At 38.7% G+C, this 21,884-nt stretch overlaps 2 long non-coding RNA genes and 1 other non-coding gene across 3 annotated transcripts; 1 reads left to right on the forward strand and 2 right to left on the reverse strand.

Moving 5' to 3' along the window:
• Positions 1 to 995: 995 nt before the first annotated feature.
• LOC112658245 (U6 spliceosomal RNA) lies at positions 996 to 1,102 on the reverse strand. Its single transcript, XR_003135624.1, has one exon. It is a non-coding gene; the product is annotated as a U6 spliceosomal RNA (small nuclear RNA).
• A 3,176-nt stretch (positions 1,103 to 4,278) lies between these two features.
• LOC112657608 (uncharacterized) lies at positions 4,279 to 9,443 on the reverse strand. Its single transcript, XR_003135157.2, has 3 exons — positions 9,354 to 9,443; positions 5,450 to 5,530; positions 4,279 to 4,525 (listed from the first exon to the last, which is right to left on the reverse strand). It is a non-coding gene; the product is annotated as an uncharacterized LOC112657608 (long non-coding RNA).
• Positions 9,444 to 9,552: 109 nt separating this feature from the next.
• LOC125755562 (uncharacterized) lies at positions 9,553 to 20,600 on the forward strand. Its single transcript, XR_007412329.1, has 2 exons — positions 9,553 to 9,943; positions 20,264 to 20,600. It is a non-coding gene; the product is annotated as an uncharacterized LOC125755562 (long non-coding RNA).
• Positions 20,601 to 21,884: the final 1,284 nt, after the last annotated feature.

The raw sequence follows: 21,884 nt of genomic DNA on the forward strand, positions 1-21,884 counted from the left end.
CCCATGACCAGTATCAGGGTATTTCCCTTACTTGGCAGAGATTAAAAGCTCTAGTGCCCTCTGGAGGGTTGGACAAAGAAGAGCACTACCTTTGATTATGAAGCAAATAGGATTTTCTCCGTAGTCCCACAATTCCAAGTCACTTGAATAAAGAATCAGAATTGTTTGCATGTAGTTTGACTCTGACACCCACCTCACCCAAGAGTCCCACTCTCTTCAGTCCTGCCTGTCTGTGTTGAGCTTTCTCAAATGCAGAATTGACTGGCCTCTTTCTTTTCTCCCCACCCTCCTGTGACAAACTGCTGTGGAGAACTACTTTCCAAAGTAAGCAGTGTAATGAGGGAGGAAACAACCTTGAATCATAAAGCCAGGATTTTAGTTAGGCTTCTGCTAGTTACTAGATGACTAAAGGTAAATCCCATCTTGACCACACTTTCCTTAGGGTCTTTGAATAAACTGTATGGTATTTCTAAACTACAAAATATTTACAGTGTAAGGTGATATGATCATACTGTTGATAGTAAAGGCTAGATAGACAAGTAAAATTATCTTGACCAAGACCTTTGTTTTCTAAAGAAGAGAGTTTGTAAACAAAGAAGGAAGCCAAGTTTATCTGCTATAACTAAATGACAGGGAACAAATCAAGATATCCTATTCCTTGAATGTCTATTCAAAACATGAGTTAGTGGTTGTTGGTTATCAGAGTCTCATATATCTGCTTCTACATTCAGTCTGTTTGTGCTCTATTGTTCAAGTTGAAGCATGTGAAAAAAAAATCCAACCTCATCCAGATAAGTAGTTGGAAAAGGGAGAGGTATTTCAACAGCTTCTCAGATTTGCTTGTGGCTTTTTATTCCCTTTTTTTAAAGTTTATTTATTTATTTAGTAATCTCTACACCCAGCATTGGGACTTGAACTCACAATCCCAAGATCAAGAGTCACCTGTTCTGACTGAACCGGCTTGGCAGCCGGCCTATGACTCTCTCTTTTTTATTTTAATTATGGAACACTTCACGAATTTGCATGTCATCCTTGTGCAGGGGCCATGCTAATCTTCTCTGTATTGTTCCAATTTTAGTATATGTACTGCCGAAGTGAGCACTGGCCTATGACTCTTGATCTTTTATACTACACCTAACTACCAAATGATAGTTTCTTAAACATTAGTAACAGGATAGAATCTGAAGCCATATAAATGAACTTTTTGTACTCTGTTTACCAAAATCCATTGAGCTATTTTGCACTTTGAATAGACCTTCAAGTGGTTCACTGAGTTATACAGATCTCCAAGGTTTTGACACATTTAGTTGCACAATATTAAAAAAATATCAAATTCATTAATGTCACCACCATCATCAAAATAATCAGAAGAGTCTTCAAATATGGAGAACCTGTGAAGTTCACTGGGGTAGATACAAGTTTTCTGGATTTCTAATTTTCACTTGAAAGCTCAAATTTTATCACAAATACTGGCACAGATACTGTTAGTTATTTTCCTTAAACGAGTAAGTTCACTTTATTTTTGATAAAATATCTGCCAAACACTGAAGTTTGAAAAACCATAATTTGTTTGCCAGACCTTTTTTTTTTCTTTTTTTTTTTTTAAGTAAAAATGGTGTTGAATAAAAAAGGGACTCTTTTTTAGGCTGCACGGGTGTTTTTCTTCAAGATGATCATTCTACTTTGACATGCAACAAGACTACCTTATGTGTATTCCCATTTTGTCACACTGAAGATTAAAAGGATATGAATTTAAGGGTCAACATTTGATACAATTAATAATTTCACTGCTTAAGGCCATTCTTAGGTAAAATTGGCCCTCTCCCCTTTTTGCAAATATGTGATGGTGAAGAATACACTGATTACTAATAGCTTGATGCCAGTATCTTGAGTCATGTTAAGGTGACAGCATTTTTGACCATCATCGTTTTTGCACTGTTGGTGCAGATATCAATGCAGCAAAAGAGGCAAATAATGTCTTGATATTGGTATGAAAATACTTTGACCTCAAAGGCTTCCTGAAAGGGTCTCAGTGCTTCCCAAGTTTGATCTGGGAATCATATTTTGAGAATCATTGCTCAACCTTCCTGCCTCAAAGTTTGCACTGTAATTTTCTCTAAAACTTCTGAAACAGACCATACATAGAGAAAAGGCTGGAAAAGAACTGGGGAGGCCAATACTCCAATGTTTACAAGGAACTTTCTGAAGAGAACTTTTATCTTCTTCTGCCCCCTTGTGGTCAACCATCAATACAATAGTTGGTTACCCCTTCAGGACTGTTCTATGTAAGACAAAGGAAAATGGATTCCTCTTTGATGTGGCAACGTCAGTATTTTATAGCCATACTTCCCTCATTCTCTTCTAGATCCAAGTGTGTTTGATACTTTAGTGACTAAAACCCAGGAGAATAAATTGTCATCATGATAAAGGCTGAGGATAGGGACTCTGGTGAAAATAATTGGTCTAGTTACTCTCAGGGGACGGTACCACAGGTCTTGGCTACCTTTATCTGTGAAAACCTTTGCTACCTTTCCATTGAGGAACTAACTATAATCCTCGAGTTTTTCCTCTTACTTTTTCTATGCCCAAAACAAGTTAAAGGGAGAAAAAGCAGGATTCTAAGTGGCTTCCTATGTAGTAATAAAGGGGAGGCTGACCCAGGATTTAAAAAGCTGTCTTCTGTGCCTCATTTGTTTTCACTGAGATCTCCTGAAGAAAAACAAAATCTGCACAGATGTTCTAAAACCTGCCCTCTTCACACTTTATGGTGAATTGCCAGATGTGGATGTTTGAGAGAAATCTGAAGATTAGGGTTACCAGACGGGTCCATGTATCATTGAAGCTAGCACCTAATTGGGGACCGAAAGTGAAATGAGGGATGGGGAGAAGAAGGGGACCTGGGGCTGGGGCCACAGGCAGAGAAAGCAGAAGAGCCTTTGGGTTTTACTCTACCCACTTCCCTCTCTCTTCCCCTCTTGCCAAGCTACTTGTGCTGAAGTGAGAGCTAAAGCACTCTGGGCTGAGGGGAGTTGTTGTACATAGCCTAGAGAAGATGGAGAAAAAAGAGAGAGAGAAGGGAAGACACAACACACTGCGGGGAAGGGTTGAGCTGGAGGGAAGCCATGTGGCTCTGGTCTCCAGGAGCCCATGAAGCAGGGTTATTCATAGGTAAGGAACTAGGGTGCAAAGCTGAAGGTAAGCTGGAAACCATGAGTAACAAATTACAAAGGTAGAGATGGAAATTCAGAACTCTGCCAGGCTGAGCTGAGAGAGAAGGGAGCAAATAAGAAGTGGGAGCCAACTGTAGTCCTTTGTCCAAGCCTCTAACCCATTTCACAGAAGGGTAATTCTTCACATTTATACTAATGTCAAAGGCAGGGGAAGGATTGAGGTCATCCCAAATCCTTCCTATGCATATTTTTCCACTGCCTCTCCTGGCTCCAGCCCACCTGGAAATATTCTAGCAAACAGCTTGTTATTCCCCCAATGAGTCAAGTCATGTTATCACTAGTTTTCCAGGCTGGTTTCCACTGCTCCACAGTCTCTGAAGAGTGTCCCCCTGTGGCACTCTCTGCATTCACCCATCAGATGCCATCTGAGATGTCCTGACCGCTTGAGACAGGGCCACTGCCACAAGTTCCCACTGCACCCCACACTTACCCCTAGTTTCATACTCACGGCTTTATTCTGCATGCCCTCAGCATGGTGAGGCTAGGACTGTTGACATCCCTCTTGTATTCCTGCTCCCAGCACAGTGTTTGAAGATGGGAGTCCCACAGTGAAAACTTAGAGTGCTCTCTGATCCCACTTTGGGAACTCTTAGATCACTTGAGCACACATACTTCTGAGGAATTCCTCTCATGCTTGAAGACATAGCTCAACAGCTCCCTCTCCTTGAAATCCTCCCTCCCTGAGGTACCCAATCCCACTAATACTCCTTTCTCTGTGGCTAGTGCCCATGATTTGTACTGATGGTGGCATATAGCTAACTGGCCTGCAAGAGATTTAGTTCATTGTAGGTGGATTTTCCCCACAGGAGTTCCAGCTACTTGCTGGCAGAGGACACTCCCAGCCCCATTCCCTCCTAGTTTACCTTGTATAGAAGTCACTGTAAAATATGCACTAATTTCATATTTTTCTCTTGGAAACAAGGACTTTGTGGTGATTAGCAGGATGGACTTGAATGATGTAAGATAAAGCACCACTTCCAATTACAATTCTCAAAAAGGATTGGACTTAAAGAAGACATTTAAAGTGAATTTTGTTAAATTAACCTGTTTATTCACAGACTTCCATCATCATGTCTAAGATGCATTCAGGTGGAAAACATTCTTAGCTCAATGTGAAGAGGAGGCTTGGTATAGTAGAAAACTCACGGGATCCCTGGGTGGCGCAGCGGTTTGGCGCCTGCCTTTGGCCCAGGGCGCGATCCTGGAGACCCGGGATCGAATCCCACGTCGGGCTCCCGGTGCATGGAGCCTGCTTCTCCCTCTGCCTGTGTCTCTGCCTCTCTCTCTCTCTGTAACTATCATAAATAAATAAAAAAAAATTAAAAAAAAAAAAAAAAGAAAACTCACAGATTTACAATCAGACAAACTTTAGTTTAAATCCCACCTGCACCCCTTAGTCTTTGAACACATTACTTAACCTAATAATTGTTGTCAGGCTGGCAGAGAGATCAAGCATAGGAATTAGTAGTAGTAGTAGTAGTAGTAGTAGAAATAGTAGTAGTAGTAGGCAGTGAGCAGATAAAATTTTCTGTAATAAAATATGAAACTGGAGTATACCCAGAACTTAGGGATAAGCACTTATAAGTGCTCAAATAGCATTTATAGGTAGATCTGGAGCCTCTTTCAATTACAAAGATGGAAACTGAATTCAAGGGCAGCCCGGGTGGCTCAGCGGTTTAGCCCCGCCTTCAGCCCAGTGCGTGATCCTGGAGATCCTGGATCGAGTCCCGTGTCAAGCTCCCTGCATGGAACCTGGTTCTCCCTCTGCCCCTCTCTCTCTCTCTATCATGAATATATAAATAAAAATTTTTAAAAAAGGAAACTGAATTCAAACAGGTTAAGCAGAAGAGAGAACTAGTCAATCATAAGTCTGATATGTGTCTAGTTTCAGCCACATATGAATCCAGAGGTTCAAATGATCTCAGAGCTCTGTCTTGCTCTCCATGCCTTGAGCAGACTCTCTCCATAGCGTGGGTAAGAGGACTCAACAGTCCAGCTGCTCATCCCACAAAGTCAGCAAATCCAGAGGGAAACAGAAATGAGTCCCTGGGGCCAGAGGTGAGGAAGCACCAAGTCAGAACCCCATAGAATGGAGAAGGGCCGTTTCCTAAAGCAAAGCTGGGTGGTTTTACCAGAGGAAGTGGGCATATGCTGTATAGGCAAACACAAGAGTCGCACACTAAAGTCAGTTTGAATTAATTATGCCCGGAATGTTTTACCTTATCTCCAGATGGGAGAGATCTCTTTGTTCTCTGGTGTTCTCCAGAGATCTTGGAGATAATCAACTTCCTGATGTCTTTCTAAGAAATATGTAAGTATGAATTATGGTAATGATGACTAACATATGTTGAACTTACTGCCTACAAGTGCTGTGCTTTGTAGCATAAAGTGCTGAATGCTTTATACAGATGATCTCCTTTCATCCTCCCCACTTCCCACTGAGGAAGGCACTGTTATCTCCTTGATTCAGATGAGGACAGAGGCACAGAAAAGTCATTGCCCAAGGGGGTGGAGTCAGAATTCTAACCCCAGGATTCCCATGTGAAGGCTTGCACACCTAACCAGCACAACACCTGCACCTGACCACACGCATAATCTACCATCTGCAACATAGTGCACATAGTTCTTTACACAATGGTCTCCAGCATCCCGCAGTTACTGAGCAGAGCAGATATTATGTTATTATCACTTAAAGATGACGTAAGTAGCGGTGAACTATTTTTTTCATTTCACCTCCTATGACTGTAAAAGGGCACTGATATCATGTACATTGTTGAATGGTCCAAGACTTAAATGAGGCAATATTTACAAAGCATTTGGTGTGGTGCCTGACACACAATAAGCTGCTGCTGGTGTTGTTGTCATTATCAGGCTAATCAATTGTGTTTGCACCTGGCTGTCCTGGGGATAGAGGACCTGAGTAGGATGGGGTATCTGCATGTACTGAACCCCTCAGTAGTCGCGTGGATCTATGACAGGGATATCCGAACATCTGGTCTTCCTTCTTTGTTTTCATGGAGGAGTTTCTCCATAGCCAAGGGTGCTCCAGGAGATGCCGGATGGGTACTCCTGCAGGGCCAAACATGAGAGGCGGGGAGTCCTGTCTAGCTTAAGGAAATGTGCCAGTGGTGTTCTTTGCCCCTGCAACCCTTCTAGAGCTGGTCAGGGCAGGAAGCTGTAAGTGAAATTCGATAGAAAGCTCCTACTCTCATGGCCATTCCCATCTCCGATTATCTCCCTCATGCCACTAGAAATTCTATGCATTAGTGGTTTATTTCAGTTAGGGAGGAGGACGGCCAGACAAGCAGGAGCTAGCTACCGTGAGTTGGATACTGTCTAGCACAAGGATTCTTTTTTTTTTTTTTTAATTTTTATTGGAGTTCAATTTGCCAACATATAGCATATCACCCAGTGCTCATCCCGTCAAGTCCCCCCTCAGTGCCTGTCACCCAGTCACCCCCATCCCCCCGCCCACCTCCCTTTCCACCACCCCTTGTTCGTTTCCCAGAGTTAGGAGTTTCTCATGTTCTGTCTCCCTCTCTGATATTTCCCACTCATTTTCTCTCCTTTCCCCTTTATTCCCTTTCACTATTTTTTATATTCCCCAAATGAATGAGACCATATACTGTTTGTCCTTCTCCGATTGACTTACTTCACTCAGCATAATACCCTCCAGTTCCAACCACGATGAAGCAAATGGTGGGTATTTGTCATTTCTAATGGCTGAGTAATATGCCATTGTATACATAGACCACAGCTTCTTTATCCATTCATCTGTTGATGGACACCGAGGCTCCTTCCACTTCCAATAGTTTGGCTATTGTGGACATTGCTGCTATAAACACTGGGGTGCAGGTGTCCCGGCGTTTCATTGCATCTGTATCTTTGGGGTAAATCCCCAACAGTGCAATTGCTGGGTCGTAGGGCAGGTCTATTTTTAACTCTTTGAGGAACCTCCACACAGTTTTCCAGAGTGGCTGTACCGGTTCACATTCCCACCAACAGTGCAAGAGGGTTCCCCTTTCTCCACATCCTCTCCAACATTTGTTGTTTCCTGTTAGTTTTCACCATTCTCACTGGTGTGAGGTGGTATCTCATTGTGGTTTTGATTTATATTTCCCTGATGGCCAGTGATGTGGAGCATTTTCTCATGTGCTTGTTGGTCATGTCTATGTCTTCCTCTGTGAAATTTCTGTTCAGGTCTTTTGCCCATTTCATGATTGGATTGTTTGTTTCTTTGCTGTTGAGTTTAATAAGTTCTTTATACATCTTGGAAACTAGCCCTTTATCTGATATGTCATTTGCAAATATCTTCTCCCATTCTGTGGGTTGTCTTTTAGTTTTGTTGACTGTTTCTTGTGCTGTGCAGAAGCTTTTTATCTTGATGAAGTCCCAATAATTCATTTTTGCTTTTGTTTCCCTTGCCTTCATAGATGTATCTTGCAAGAAGTTGCTGTGGCCAAGTTCAAAAAGGGTGTTGCCTGTGTTCTCCTCTAGGATTTTGATGGAATCTTGTCTCACATTTAGATCTTTCATCCATTTGAGTTTATCTTTGTGTATGGTGTAAGAGAATGGTCCAGTTTAATTCTTCTGCACATGGATGTCCAATTTTCCCAGCACCATTTATTAAAGAAACTGTCTTTTTTCCAGTGGATAGTATTTCCTGCTTTGTCAAGTATTAGTTGACCATAGAGTTGAGGGCCCATTTCTGGGTTTTCTATTCTGTTCCATTGATCTATGTGTCTGTTTTTGTTCCAGTACCACACTGTCTTGATGACCACAGCTTTGTAGTACAACCTGAAATCTGGCATTGTGATGCCCCTGGCTCTGGTTTTCTTTTTTAATATTCCCCTGGCTATTCGGGGTCTTTTCTGATTCCACACAAATCTTAAGATGATTTGTCCCAACTCTCTGAAGAAAGTCCATGGTATTTTGATAGGGATTACATTAAATATGTCTAGCACAAGGATTCTTAAGTTCTTTGTGCTCTGGCCCTTATGACACTTGGAGGAAGTTTATGGACCCCTTCTCAGAAAAATATTTTTGAATGCATGTTTTAAGACAGATGACAAGGGAAACCAATGATATTGAAATATAGTTATTAAAATAATTTTTAAAATTATGGTACAATATATGTACCTTTTTATTAATCCATAGCTACCATCGTGTCAAAGTCCTGATGAGAGTTTATGATCTTTAAACTCTCTGCAACCACCATAGTGTGCTCTGAAAATATCTGCAACTCCCATGGTGAGAGTCAAGTCAGAGGCACTTAGCAATTGCTGCTGGAGTGTGTTGCTTATGCTTGTAATGGAAAGAAATGCCTAATTTCAGATTGAGGTTATGGAAAAAAAGTAATTTTTTTCTTATCCAAGATCTAAGACCTTTGAATTCTTCTCTCCAAAGAGTCCAGTTCCCTAGGTTAAAAACAAGAAAACAAAAAACACTTGCTCTAAGAGCTTAAATTAAGAATTCACTGCAAGAAACTGATGTCAAGAACTCGGATAGAAGAGGATGGGAAAAGGAGAAACACTTAGATAGTGGTCTCATATTTTAGGATGCCTAAGAAATCTGGAAAGTTTATTGATGGTGTAGGCTCTGCTCCCGCAGATTCTGGTTCATCAGGTCTAGGGGTGGGGTCTGGGATTCCTCCCAAGGCTCTTTTGGAATTAGAACTCAGGTCTATCTGCCCCCAGAGCCTGAGACTCTATACACTCTATACATTCAATACACTCCCTGACCATCTGGAGATAAGAGTAGGGTCAGGATATCACCAAGGAAACCAGCATCTGGGATATCCAGGAAATTGTACAAGGCACAGCTCATGTCAAAGCAGGCTTTGAATCCATACTGCACCACCAGAGGGACATAAAATGGAAAACTAAAGACCTCCTGGCAATTTTACAGCCTACTTTATGGCTGATCTGGCTCCATCTCCTACTACCACTGCCCCAACTGTCAAACAGTTGTCCTTTGACCATCAGGTAAGTAGCCCAGCTCTTCCTGGTTCCATTTGCTCTGCCTAAGAGAAAAATAGACATACATCTTCACTCAAAAGACCACAGTTCTTCTTGTACCCATTGTTTGGCCTTATTGGAATGGGCAGCAAAAGACAGCACATACCAAACATCTGAAAATGTCCCCTGTTAACAGAGCCATCTAGTTTCTTTTAGTTTCCATCTGTTGAATTGAAAGCTCAAATTGCAGCAGAATGTTTTCATAGGCAACATTCCCATGCCTCTCTCCACACACTTTAAGACACAATTAGTACACTGTGAGAGAAACAAAAGCACATTCCTCATGGAATTCCAAGGTAGGGAATTCAGAGGCCACTGCCAGTGGGAAGTTCAATTCACCTCATTTCATTTATGGGGCCTTGCAAGAGCCGAGAGACGGACGAGCCCTTAATTCTCCCACACCTCTTCCGCTCCAACTCTGGGCATTCAGTCATTGACTGTTCCTTATGAGATTTACATCAGGAGCTGGTAACCTTTCAGAAATGTTATTCCAAGTACTCATTCATTCATTCCCTTATGGAAATAAAAGGGCAGTTGTCTATCTTCTGCCAAAAGGTAGGTTGGCCTGAAATTTTAATTAGGGCTACCAAAGATCACCCACTCTCTCCCAGATTTTCTGCAGCTTTTGAGGAGCAAAGGTAGATTTTCTCCAAACTCCTTCCTTGAAGGGAGAAGCTTCCCCAACCCTTATGTCATGTAAGTCTCAAAACCATATATTGAACTGATATTGGTAAACACTAAGAATATCTATTAAACCTTCCTAGATGTCTATAGTAGGCTGGTTTTTTTTCAATTGAGATGTAATTAACATGTAACATTACGTTAATTTCAAGTGTACAACATAATGATCCCTTATTTGTGTCTGTTACCAAATGATCACTACAGTGAGTCTAGGTAACATCATCACCACACACAGTTTCAATTTTGTTTTCTTATAATGAGAACTTTTAGGATCTACCCTCTTAGCCACCTTCAAGTATACAATACAGAATTGTAACTGTAGTCATCATGCTATACATTATGTCTCTAGGACTTATTTATCTTATAATTGGAAGTTGTAACTTTTGGTCCCTTTTACCCATTTTGTCAACCCCAGCCTCCTGCCTCTGGAAACCACCAATCTGTTCTCTATATTTATGAGCTTTTTTGTTGGGGTTTGTTTTGCCTTTTTTTTTTTTTAAGATTCCACATATAAGTGAGATCATATGGTATTTGTCTTTCTCTGTTTGACTTATTTCACTCAGTGTAATGCCCTGAAGGTCCACCCATGTTGTCACAAACAGCAAGATTTCCTCCTTTTAGTTCTAAATAATATTCTATTTTATATACTGTATGTTCTTCAACAATTCATCTGTCAATGGACACTCTGTGTCTTGGATATTATGAATAATGTTGCAACCGGCTTCTTCAAGTAATAAATTCTTGATACCCCCAACCCCCTCACAAGCCCCTCACTGTTTCCCTCACAATCTCGCTATACTCCCATCACAACAAATTGGATAAATAACCTTTTCCAATCTTCCACTGCCTCTACCTCTGATTCATACAGCATTTGGCATGTTTGGCCCTATTTTTTCAGGGTCTTAGGCTCCCACACTCAGCCCTGCCTTAGTTCAAATCTTGCCCCTTTATGGCTGCTCATTTCCTCTCCTGCTTACCTGGAAGAATGTCCTATTTCAGTCCTGGCTCCTTTGCTTCATTGATTTCTGCATCTCTGAAGCCACAGATCTGTTTGGGGAGATAGCTCCTCCTTCAGAATCACCCTCTTTGCCCAGGAGTTATGTCTGGCCCTGGGGAACTAATGGTGGCCTGGAGATGTTGCTCTTGGGACACACTGAAGATAAGTTATCAGACTCCTGGTGGCACTCTGTCATTTCCATAGCAGGAATCTGTCTGGCAACTCTTAACCCAGTGGCTTTTCAAAGTCCTCTGGATTTTCTGCCCTTCTCACCCAGAACTGTGCTATTTTGCAGCCCTTAAGTATGTCTCCTGCCTCCTTGACTCTACTCCCACTCATCTATTTTATAGAGTGAAAATAATAATGAAATCAAGGCTAGGAATTCTGGGCTTAGCTCTGGATCTATCATCAACTAACTGTCTCCATAGGCCTCAATTTCTCATCAGTGAAGTAAGATGTGGGTGTATGTCATCTCTGAGACCTCTTTAACATATGCCTTACCCATGTTAGGGATGGGGAGATATCAGGGCAGACCTCCAACAGCCCTTGACCAAAGGATGATGGAATTTTAAGGCTGACAGTCTTCAACAGAGAAGACGGTAACTTTGGAAAATCAACCTATCTAGGGATATGAAAGCTGTATAAGCACTTAGAAGCAGAATCTAAGCTTAACCAGAAGTGCTATGGAAACCAGAGAAAAGCTTCCCTTTAGCTTGCCAGCAGTGGAGCGCCTTTGGAAGCTGTGGGAACAGCTGAGCAAACATAATTACAATAACTTCTAAAGTTTGTAAGATATTATATAAGAAGGAAACAGCCCACACCCCTGGGATCTCTGTGGGTAATATCTGTGCCTAAGAATTTGATCCTGGATTATATTAGAGAACAACTGTAGTTTCAAAGCTTTCTCCAGTTCTTTATATTTTTTCATGATGAAGTCATAAAGCAAATAATTCCTTGCTTAGCTGAGCCAAAAATGAATTCTTATATATGCAAAGTCAAGACAAAACCTCATTTGGAATGGTGGGAGAGATCTATGGTGCTTCACATGAATTGAAAAGCAGTCCTCAGATAACTGGGTAGAAAGATGGATGGAGCAATTCAAGTGACATCCAGAAGAGAGTTGGTAGGACCAAAGGGAAATTTTCTGGAACTGGGAGAGTAGACGAATTTTAAAAAATAATGTTTACGTAGCGATGTCTGATGTCCAATTGTTTTTTTTTCTTCCTTGAGCTGCAATTGGCCTACATCACCTTATTATTTCTGAAATTATTGATAGCAGGCAACAGTCTGTTGTCAGTGGAATTTGGCAAAATGAGAAGAAAAGGATGATTCCCAGTTGAAATCGAGTGGGTCTACAGGAGGAGACAGCAGCTGGGAAAGAGTTGGTTAATGAACAAGGAACAGGAGAGATGTGGGTGCCAAAAAGAGGATGAGGCTGAAAATACAGAAGAGAGAAAAATGGTGGAAAAATGTTCCTGAGAAGATACAGGAATTGGATGGCATCCATGGTATGAAAGGAAGTATTTTCCTTGGCTGGGAGGAATGACTCTCTTTCCCTAGAAGCTCTGTCTCAGCAGTTGGCACCACCAATCTGAATCCATCTCCATTTCCAGGCCTCCATATTTGGAACCTTATCTCGGCATACCATTTTTCAGACTTTTCTATTATTATCTGCCTGTCACATCCTAGTCCCTCAAAGACTATTTTGCCATGCTTCACATTATGTCAGTCAGCTAAAACATGTTTCCTTTTTTAAAATTTAATTTAATTTAATTTTTTTTAACATAATGTTTCCTAAGACATGCTGTCCAATATAGTAGCTACTGACTACAAGTGGCTATGGAACACTTGAAATGTGGCTAGTCTATATTGAGATGTGCTGTAAATGTGAAATGCACACCAAGTTGTGAAGACTTGACATGAAAAACGTGTAAAATAACTCATTTGTTATTTATTGATTAATGTTGAAATGATAATGCTTTGGGTATACAAGTTTAAATAAACTATATTATTAAAAATTTAAAAATAAATGGATAAACCATATTATTAAAATAATTTCACCCATTTTTTAATACTTTTTAAAATGTACCCCCTAGAAAATTTAAATCTTATTTCTCATATTATATTTCTACTGGAAATCAATGATCTAGACTAATGGATAGTGGACCAGTTACAGTTCCTATGAGATCATAGCCCCCCTACTTACATGGGAAACTGCTGAGACTATTCTAGATCTTGTAAATCTACCCCTCCCACCCTGGCCACTTCCTCCATCAACTTCCTGAGAAAGACCACTGCCAGGTGATATTTTGAATTTTGCATAATAAAAAATCTTTATTTTACATTTACATTTGATTAATGGATAGTTAAATATAATTTTTCACTCAAAATTTTCTAAGAATTGCTCCATTATTGCTTACCTGCCAATGAGCTCAGGCTTGAACTCATGACCCTGAGATCAAGAGTTGCATGCTCTTTGACTGAGCTTGCCAGGCACCTTACCAATGTGGGTATTTTAAAGGTTGGTATTATTCTGATTCCCAACCCTTACCATGGAATTGTGTTTTTTGTTTGTTTGTTTGTTTGCAGCTGTTTTTTTCATCTCAAAGGTTTTAGGATCTTCTCTTCATCAACGGTATTTCTAAATGTCATGGTTATTATGGTTTGGTGTGGGTATTTCGTGAGCTCGTGTGTGTGTCTTGGACATTTTATGGGTCATTTCAATCCAGAAACTCATGTCCTTTCATTCTCATACTCTTTGTGGGATAATTACATTATCCCTTTCATTTTCTCTGTTCTTTCTTCCCCTGGATGTTGAAATTCCTTGATTGAATCTTTATTTTTGTATTTTTTGGTTCCTATTGTCCATTTCTGAATTATTTTATTTTAAATACTGAAAGAATTCCTGAGCTTTATTTTCCAACCAATCTATTGAATATGTAATATTAAATATGTTCCCATTTTCTATTTTTTTCTGATAGTATTTAGCTCTTATTTCATGGATGCAATATCTTCTTTTATCCCTCTGAAGATATGAATTATAGATTGCTGGGGTTTTTAAAAAAATTTTCTAGTAATTTCTATTACTATGTTTCTCCTGAGGTTGTGGGGTTTTTTGCTTTGTTTTGTTTTGTTTTTCTGTTTGTCTGATATGTTTTCTGATGGAGTCTTTCCTCAAATGCCTCAGGAGGTTTGACCAATTTTTCACATTTAAGAGCAAGACCTACAAAGCTAGCTGTAAACTCTGTGTATGAGGATGGGGCTCATCAAATGGCCAGCTTTGCTGCAAGGCAATGGCTGACAAACAGACTTTTTGCATTAGGAGGACCACATATATGTCAGTGCCTAAATATTATTTCTCCAGAAAATGAAACTTCATTTTTGTCTTTAGAGACATATAAGAATCAAGATAAGGGAAGAGGGCTGCTGGTGTTGATGGTGTGTGTTGGGGGGTAGGGAGGAGGGGTTTTCTCTTTAATGTGTGGACTTTGACTTAACTCCTTCTTTCCCTCACTTATTTATCTATGTATTTAAAGTAAGCTCTGTACCCAAAGTGGGGTTTGAACTCACCCTAAGATCATGACTTGAGCTGAAATCAAAAGCTGGATGCTCAACTGACTGAGCCACTCAGGCAACTCGAAATACATCCTTCTGAAACAACAAATATGTATGAGAATTTAAATAATAACACAAGGCAGAATAATAGAAACTATTTACAATTCTAATCTTTTATTGAATTGTTTGATGCACAGACATTTGCAAAACTAGACAAAATAACTTAAAGGAACTGTATTTCATTTTTAATTACTTAATTTCATTAGGCCTTGAGTCTTCCATGAAAATCTTCTATTTGTGAATTGCTCACATCTTGTGAAAATGAGTAGGAAGCAGAATATCAACGTTGCCACTTAAAAATTAAATTCTGAACTACAGCGTACATAAGTCATCCTTTATCCAATCATAATAAAGAGTAATAAACATGTGAAGAAAAGAAGAAATATTTCTAGTAATCAAGGCCAAAACTATAAATGGAACTTGTCTAAATGATTGGTAGGCATTGACATTTTCAATAGTGAACACAAAAGAGTTTTATTTTGTTTTGTTTGAACCCAAAAGATTTTTTCCAACTTGCCTAAGCTATGGATTCTAAGTACAAAGTTCCTTCCAGAAAAATTAGGCACATCAGTTTGGAGAATTTTGGTCCTATTCGGATGGAAATATTACATACAAAGGTAGTGTGAAGACTTGAATTTGCTCAAACAGCTCCTTTAACACTAAACAGCTTCTATTTCTATCTTTTTTTTTCTATTCCATGTATTTTATTTTATTTTTTTAATAATAAATTTATTTTTATTGGTGTTCAATTTGCCAACATACAGAATAACACCCAGTGCTCATCCCATCAAGTGCCCCCCTCAGTGCCTGTCATCCCTTCACCCCTACCCCCTGCCCTCCTCCCCTTCCACCACCCCTAGTTCGTTTCCCAGAGTTAGGAGTCTTTATGTTCTGTCTCCCTTTCTGATATTTCCTACCCATTTCTTCTCCCTTCCCTTCTGTTCCCTTTCACTATTATTTATATTCTCCAAATGAATGAGAACATGTAATGTTAGTCCTTCTCCAATTGACTTATTTCACTCAGCATAATACCCTCCAGTTCCATCCATGTTGAAGCAAATGGTGGGTATTTGTCATTTCTAATGGCTGAGTGATATTCCATTGTATACATAGACCACATCTTCTTTATCCATTCATCTTTTGATGGACACCGAGGCTCCTTCCACAGTTTGGCTATTGTGGACATGGCTGCTATAAACATCGGGGTGCAGGTGTCCCGGCATTTCATTGCATCTGTATCTTTGGGGTAAATCCCCAGCAGTGCAATTTCTGGGTCATAGGGCAGGTCTATTTTTAACTCTTTGAGGAACCTCCACACAGTTTTCCAGAGTGGCTGTACCAGTTCACATTCCCACCCACAGTGTAAGAGGGTTCCCTTTTCTCCGCATCCTCTCCAACATTTGTGGTTTCCTGCCTTGTTAATTTTCCCCATTCTCATTGGTGTGAGGTGGTATCTCATTGTGGTTTTGATTTGTATTTCCCTGATGGCAAGTGATGCAGAGCATTTTCTCATATGCATGTTGGCCACGTCTATGTCTTCCTCTGAGAGATTTCTCTTCATGTCTTTTGCCCATTTCATGATTGGATTGTTTGTTTTTTTGGTGTTGAGTTTAAGAAGTTCTTTATAGATCTTGGAAACTAGCCCTTTATCTGATACGTCATTTGCAAATATCTTCTCCCATTCTGTGGGTTGTCTTTTAGTTTTGTTGACTGTATCCTTTGCTGTGCAAAAGCTTCTTATCTTGATGAAGTCCCAATAGTTCATTTTTGCTTTTGTTTCCCTTGCCTTCGTGGATGTATCTTGCAAGAAGTTACTGTGGCCAAGTTCAAAAAGGGTTTTGCCTGTGTTCTCCTCTAGGATTTTGATGGAATCTTGTCTCACATTTAGATCTTTCATCCATTTTGAATTTATCTTTGTGTATGGTGAAAGAGAGTGGTCTAGTTTCATTCTTCTGCATGTGGATGTCCAATTTCCCAGCACCATTTATTGAAGAGACTGTCTTTCTTCCAATGGATAGTCTTTCCTCCTTTATCGAATATTAGTCAAACTCTCCCTCTTCGCCGATGACATGATACTCTACATAGAAAACCCAAAAGCCTCCACCCCAAGATTGATAGAACTCATACAGCAATTTGGTAGTGTGGCAGGATACAAAATCAATGCCCAGAAATCAATGGCATTTCTATACACTAACAATGAGACTGAAGAAAGAGAAATTAAGGTGTCAATCCTATTTACAATTTCACCCAAAAGCATAAGATACCTAGGAATAAACCTCACCAAAGAGGTAAAGGATCTATACCCTAAAAACTACAGAACACTTCTGAAAGAAATTGAAGAAGACACAAAGAGATGGAAAAATATTCCATGCTCATGGATTAGAAGAATTAATATTGTGAAAATGTCAATGTTACCCAGGGCAATATACACGTTTAATGCAATCCCTATCAAAATACCATGGACTTTCTTCAGAGAGTTAGAACAAATTATTTTAAGATTTGTGTGGAATCAGAAAAGATCCCAAATAGCCAGGGGAATTTTAAAAAAGAAAACCATATCTGGGGGCATCACAATGCTAGATTTCAGGTTGCACTACAAAGCTGTGGTCATCAAGACAGTGTGGTACTGGCACAAAAACAGACACATAGATCAATGGAACAGAATGGAGAACCCAGAAGTGGACCCTGAACTTTATGGCCATCTATTTCTATCTTAAATAAAGAGAGTGAATGGCAAGGCAGTTCCTAATTCCCTTTTATTCGGGTGGATCAGATGAAGAGTAACAGGAGGAGCCCGCTCTCTTCCTGCTCACCACTAAGATGTCCGTAACCTCACTGTGCTATCCTTACTTTCCAAAGGCTGTGAACAGATCATATGCCTGTGATTCCTAAACCCGAAGCCTCTACTGCAGTGTCACACTGTCAATGACAATTACCTGACACTTTAAGTCACTAGTTTTCCATTATATAAATGTTTCTTCAGTCAGATTCACTGTGATATTAGTTCTGTGAGACCCAGAACTCTCTTGGCAGTCAAGTAAATTAAAAGCAAAGTTCAACAATAATCAGGACCCATCCATCAAGGAGTCACACAGAACGTGTCTGAGGAACCGGTACAAAATGCAGAATTAGCACATCATAAGATAACAGAGCAGAATATAACTCAGGAATTGGGCTGGGGGTGGGGGCAGCCTAACAGGACCAAAGTTCAACAGTTGCTTGCAGAGAAAGTAAGCATCCAAAAAGGACACCAAGCTGATCTGCCTTGAGATGGTAAATATCTTTTATATGATATCTGTAGTAAAGAGCCTTCTATACTTCTATCCAGGGTAAAGGCTGCGTATGCACTGCCAGTTGAGATATAGATGGCAATTCGAACATATCTATTTTTAACCTTTCAGAGCCAATTGTATCAAGTTACTCCACATTTGCAGATGACGATTTAAGGACACGTTTTTTCCCAAGTGATAAACCATCAAATGCTTGCCTATTCCCAGAAAAGAAAGAAAGAAAAAAGGAAGGGAGAGGGAGGGAGGAAGGAAGGGAGGAAGGAAGGAAGGAAGGAAGGAAGGAAGGAAGGAAGGAAGGAAGGAAGGAAGGAAGGAAGGAAGGAAAAATGAGGCAATGATATTAAGTCTGTTTCTGAAAATACTTAAGAATGTTTTTCAGGAACTGGTTTGCTTCAATGAGATTACATTGTCACCATCAATCAAGTTTTAACATGCAGGAATCATAGAGAAGATAACATTTTACTTTAAGCAGTTACTCTTCAGAGTGAGAAAGCCTTGATAACTCAGTGATAACATCACAACCAACAATGTCCTATACTGGTACAGCTAGTCAAAATACGACTACTATTACTACTATTACTATTACAACTACCACTGCTATAACTCCTCCTCCTCCTCCTCTACTACTACTACTACTACTACTAAAATCTTGCTACTTCCCCCTCCCTGTAATTATAAGCCAGCAATCTCTTTAATATTGCAATAGAGTGATACCAGGAACCATATATGGTGGCAGTGCAGACAAATCATTTTTCTGCATAGATTTGTCAAATTTGTAATATTTGACTATCCACATTTTTTTGTCATAACATCGAAATAATATTTATAATTTGATGAAGCTTCAGATTCATTTTTGTATCCTGGGAATTCAATCAGTGGTGATGATATTTGACGTTAGTCTTCACTTTGGATAAATATCGACTTGAACATTGATCCAGTTGTCATCCATATGTGCTGCATCTCTATTTTCTCTTTGTGGAATTTCACTTTTTAAAATTCCTTTATTGTCATCTTAATGGAATTTTGAAAGGGTGAAAAAATAAATACACATGATGTTTTAGAGAACATTATACTTTAAACCACATCAGTTACCTTATGATCATAAAAATGGATGACACATCCATGTTCTAGAAATTCTTCCACATACTTTATGTATAGTAACTCTTTTAATTTCTCAGATGAGGAACTTGCCCACTTACTAAGCTAATTAGTGCCCAAGTCAGGACTCAAACAAAACATTTTGGCTTTGGAGTTTATGCTTTTAATCTACAGACCAGCTTTCCTTTTCGTCTTTTTTTCCATAAAAGGGGCAGTAATTGTTGATATGGTCATTTTGTTACATACACTCTGCTACTTTATTAAGGATAAAAGTAAACAGTATAAAAGGAAAGAACTTAAAAATATAAAAACATGTAAGCTATTATTTAGTCTATATTGCAATATTCATTGGTAGGCCCTGTAAACAAGTATTTTCTTCTGATGCCTTAACATATAATGGGATGAATGTGCTTCTCAAGAAGGATAGTTATTATTTTTTCAGAGCTGTATCTCCAGTGCTCAGAACACCGCCTGTCCACATTTGCCACTCAATACATACTTCTTGCAAGAACAAATGGGTTTGAGTTGAGATAATGTAGTATTTATGGATTTTCATTTCTCTTCATTCATCTATTTATTATAATAAACTATTCCCCCATATGACTAAATATTTTTCTAAAACATTTCACATTTGTGAAAAGTCCATCATATGGAGCCACTTATTTAACTAATTAACTAATTAGTTTAATTATTTAATTCTTTTTGCTGCAAAGTTAATTTTTTCCTAAAATCTCATTTTTATATAAGTTCAAGGAATAGCCTTCTGCAGAAATTTTTCTGCATACCTATGACCAATTATTTTCCCAAAATAGATTTTAAAATGTAGAACTAGATCAATGAGCATGAATATTTTTAAAGTAGTATGATTTAGTAGCTTATAATAGTAATAATAATATATTACAACTAACACTTATTGAACACTAACTCTATACCATTTTACTAAGAGCTTTACCCATACTGTCTTTTTGAACTATTACAGTGACCCTAGAATGCTAGTACTATTGGTGTTCCATTTTACATATAAGAAAACCTAAGCTGAGAAAGTAAATTTCCTGAAGCCACACAATAAATGGTGGAAGCAGAATTGGAAAAAAGGCAAAATGACCCCAGGGCCTAATTCCATCTTTTTTTTTTTTTCCCCTGCAAATAACTACTTTTTTTTTCTTTTTAAGTTTTTATTTTAATTCCAATTAATGTACAGTGTTATATTAGTTTCAGGTGTATAATATAGTGACTCCACACTTCCTTACAATACCTGGTGCTCATCATAAGTGCACTCCTTAATCCTCATCACCTATTTCTTTTTTTTTTTTAATTTTTATTTATTTATGATAGTCACAGAGAGAGAGAGAGACAGAGAGACAGAGACACAGGCAGAGGGAGAAGCAGGCTCCATGCACCGGGAGCCCGACGTGGGATTCTATCCCGGGTCTCCAGGATCGCGCCCTGGGCCAAAGGCAGGCGCCAAACCGCTGCGCCACCCAGGGATCCCCTCATCACCTATTTCACTCATTCCCCCCCACCTTACTCCTCTGTGGTAACCATCAATTTATTCTCTATAGTTAAGAATCTATTTCTTGATTTCTCTCTCTCTCGCTCTCTCTCTTTTCCCCTTTACTTGTTTGTTTTGTTCCTTACATTCCACATATGAGTAAAATCATATGATATTTGTCTTTCTCTGACTGGCTTATTTTGCTTAGCATTATACCCTCTAGATCCTTCTATGTTGTTGCAAATGGCAAGATTTCATTCTTTTTTATGGCTGAATAATATTCCAGTGTGTATGTGTGTGTCTGTGTATACACGTGTAAATGAGTGGCCTGACTCCATTTTTTTAAATATAAGTCTGAGAATAAATTTGCTTAGTTTGTATCTAATGTCCATTATTTACTAGCTATGAGAACTATGGAGATTACTTAGTGTCTTTAGCTTTGGTTTTCTGTAAAATGAGGTCAGTCATAGTAAGAATAAAACAAGAAAATGTAAATAAAACTCGTACTAGTGCTGATACATACGAGTGCAACATAAATTAGGTACCATTTTTTATTTTGTTATTTACAGAGCTCAAATATACCTTGCATATTTTTAATAAAACTCTTACGATTTACATTCACACCAGCAGTGTGGTCAACAGATTTATATCCAAAAGTGCCAAGAAAAATAATATACCAAACAGATGACCTACATATAACAGAACCCACTTCCTGTTGCTTGTACCTTAAATATTCATCTTAAAAATGTTATTTAGATTTTCCCCACTAAGTTTCCTTCCTATTCTTTGCCATGGTGTTCATTTTGGAAAGATGAATGTAAATAATTAAAGTGGACAATTGACAGAATAATTTTGGTAAATGAAACTCTTAATATTTTATGAAACCTCTGGTTAATGAGATATTGTTTGAAATTGTATATAATCTTATCATTATCCTAAAATTTAAAAAAATATTGTATTCAACTTATTTAAACTAAAAAAAGAAAAATAGTTCACCCACTGTGGTGTTTTCTCTTCTATGCATACAAGATGCTGGAGGAAGAGAAAGAAGAAATAACTGGGTACTTGGGACTCTGCTTGACATTCAAATCACTAACAAAATAGAGATATTTAACTTACATATGTTATTATTTATTTCATTCAATCTTTATCATATTCTTCTGCAACACCATTTTTAGCTACTACCTAGCATTCCATTGCATGGATAAATAATAATTTATTTAATAAATCTCCTCTAATTGGGCATCTAGACCATTTCTATTTTTTCCCTAATAAGCAATGTTGAGCTGAATCTAATTATAGCCCATCTTTGTACCATCTGATGATTTCCTTGAATTAAAGATGTGTATTTTAACCATGGCTCCTTAGAACTAAAACCAATATAACACTATAAGTTAACTATGCTGGAATTAAAAATTAAAAATTTAATTAAAAAAAGAAAGTTAAAAATAGAACTGTTTTAAA

The sequence above is a fragment of the Canis lupus genome, chromosome 8, assembly GCF_003254725.2.
Source record: "Canis lupus dingo isolate Sandy chromosome 8, ASM325472v2, whole genome shotgun sequence".
In the NCBI taxonomy this organism is placed as follows: Eukaryota; Metazoa; Chordata; class Mammalia; order Carnivora; family Canidae; genus Canis; species Canis lupus.